Below are 2,753 nucleotides of genomic sequence, written 5' to 3' on the forward strand. Positions count from 1 at the left end.
CCTGCCCAAAGACACACACACCAGTTTATGGAGATTATTCATGGTTTTTACTGTAGTTCCTCAGATCCGTGCTTCCCTCAAACCTCTGTATTTTCTCCGTGGTTTGTTTTGGGAGAAGGAGAAAGTAGCCTATGCTAATTTACCACCTTTTCAGGACTCAGAAGTCACTCTGTTTTTCTACTAAAGAACCTTCCTCTTTTCCATCTTTACCTGTCATCAAACAAGAGAGGGTTTTCGTGCAATTAGGAAACTGCTCCCTAATTTCCCCCTTTTCCATCTGTTCTCTCAATTTAGGAGAGCCTAAGTGGCTGAATCCTTCATATGATAGCTTGTTAATTAATTTACATCCTTGCCAGAACTTTATACCACCTGACTTCAGTTATACCCAAACAGGTTTTGTTTTGTTTTTTAAAGAAACAGAACCAAACTTAGACCGAAACATAAATTATTTGGGAAAAAAGATTACATCAAAATCACTTTTGCTCTTTGAGAAAGACAGGAAGATGCAGTCGCAGCTGCAGCGGAGCTCCATTTTGCCCGCTCCTGCTCAGGACTCAACGCTGTTTGCTCTCGCTGAGGAACAAATCGATCAGGAAGCTGAGCCGCAGCCATGGCTTTAATTTTTAATTTTTTTTATTAGTTTCAGGTGCACAAAACAATGTAATACCGTGTTTCCCCGAAAATAAGACTGGGTCTTATATTAAGTTTTGCTCCAAAAGACACATTAAGGCTTATGTTCAGGGGATGCCATCCTGAAAAATCATGCTAGGGCTTATTTTCCAGTTAGGTCTTATTTTCAGGGAAATATGGTAGTTAGACATTTCACCCCTCACAAAGTGATAACTCCCCACCCCCAATCTTATTGCCCTTCTGACACAGTATATATCTGTTAAAATTCCATTGTCTCTATTCCGTATGCTGTACTCCATATCCTGTTACTATATACCATGTTTCCCCGAAAATAAAACCTAGCCGACCATCAGCTCTAATGCGTCTTTTGGAGCAAAAATTAATATAAGACCTGGTCTTATGTTAGATTATGTTATGTTATGTTAGATAACACCTGGTCTTATAGTAAAATAAGACCAAGTCTTACGTTAATTTTTACTCCAAAAGATGCATTAGAGTTGATTGTCCAGCTAGGTCTTATTTTGGGGGAAACACGGTATATATATATGTGGGGACAGAGCCAGGAGTGCAGTTTCCAGGCTCTCGCCCTCAGGTGGAAAGGTGCTCACTCAGGTAGCAAATGGCCATCAACTGTGATTAGATGGCCATCAGCTGTCGCTAGTTGGCCGTCAGCTGTAACCAATGAGCCAGTGGCCACTAATATAACTACTGTGGTTACAATAGCATCAAACGGGGGTTAGTAAGAAGATGGTGGCTGAGCTAGCAAGAGCGGATTGCAGAGAGGCGGATGCCGCTCACGAGACTATAGTGGTATGACTCCCCTATCTATGGCTCCGTGGGAGTTCCTTTTTGGCCTCACCATGTCCTGCGTTTCTATGTGGGGAGCGGGACTAGAGACCCCGCATGCCACCCTGCATGACTATATACATACATACATATATATTTGACATACAATATTATTCAGCTTCAGGTGTAGAGCACAGTGGTCAGGCATCTACACCATCCATGAAGTCTCCCTAATAACATTAGCTATGGCTTTTAAAGATACTGGAAAGACACCTGTGGAAGCAGAGGTGGCAATTCATCGAATTAGAATTACTCTAACTAGCCACAACGTAAAATCCTTGGAGAAGGTGTATGTTGACTTGATCAGAGGCGCAAAGGAAAAAAATCTCAAACTAATAGGACCAGTTTGGATGCCTAACAAGACTCTGAGAATCACCACAAGAAAAACTCCCTGTGGGGAAGGATCTTAGACTTGGGATAGTTTTCAGATGAGGATCCACAAGGAACTGATTGACTTGCACAATCCTTCTGAGACTGTTAAGCAGATTAGTTCCATCAGTATTGAGCCAGGAATCGAGGTTGAAGTCACCATTCCAGATGCTTCAAGCAACCTTTCTAATGAATTGACTATCAGTTGCTAAAAAAAAAAAAACAAACAAGACATCATAAAAATGGCAGCGTGAGGTGAGCCTCTGTAAATCTCCCCGAGAATTTACAACAAATAGAACAACTATAACTCCACAAAGGACTCCCTGCACAGCAGACAGGAAAGATGAAGAGGCACACTACTAAATTCACCTAAAGGTGGGCAAATCGCGCGAGCTAGTGAGGAGGGAAGGGAGAAGTGCAGAGACGGAGCTATGTGGGTGCAGGACGCACACATAGCTCAGTGCTCTGAGCTCGCTGCATCCCAGAACTACCGCAGGTGTGGGAGAGGGAAGAACTCCGACTGCTACGGCTCCGTTTATGGCCCACAGGGCTGAGGGGAGCCATTGGCAACTAATCTAGCACATAACAAGGCTGAACCCAATGCTCACAGCAGAAATTGCGCAGCAAAGACTGAGGGAAGAAGGCTGAAAATGGTGGTTTAAGCCCTCACTGCAGAGCAGAGAACGGAAGCCTCGGGCACTGAGACTAGCCGCCCCTTACTTACCCTCCCAGTATTCAGCCCACCCCATCCTGCCCGGTGCCAGAAGCGGAACAGTAGCAGTGTCAGATCAAAAGAACAGAATATTTGCTGTTCTGAGAACTGTGGACCACAGACACAGACTCCCAGCCCAACTAGTTCTAGCAAAGGGGAAGGAGCTGTTGGAGCAGGACCAGCTGTGGTGGTGGTT

The 2,753-nt window shown here is 44.3% G+C and overlaps 1 pseudogene; it reads left to right on the top strand.

The window, feature by feature from the left end:
• The first annotated feature begins 1,661 nt into the window (after positions 1-1,661).
• On the top strand, positions 1,662-2,057 carry LOC117014443 (40S ribosomal protein S20-like; annotated as a pseudogene).
• Positions 2,058-2,753: the final 696 nt, after the last annotated feature.

This window comes from Rhinolophus ferrumequinum, chromosome X (genome assembly GCF_004115265.2).
Source record: "Rhinolophus ferrumequinum isolate MPI-CBG mRhiFer1 chromosome X, mRhiFer1_v1.p, whole genome shotgun sequence".
Lineage (NCBI taxonomy): Eukaryota > Metazoa > Chordata > Mammalia > Chiroptera > Rhinolophidae > Rhinolophus > Rhinolophus ferrumequinum.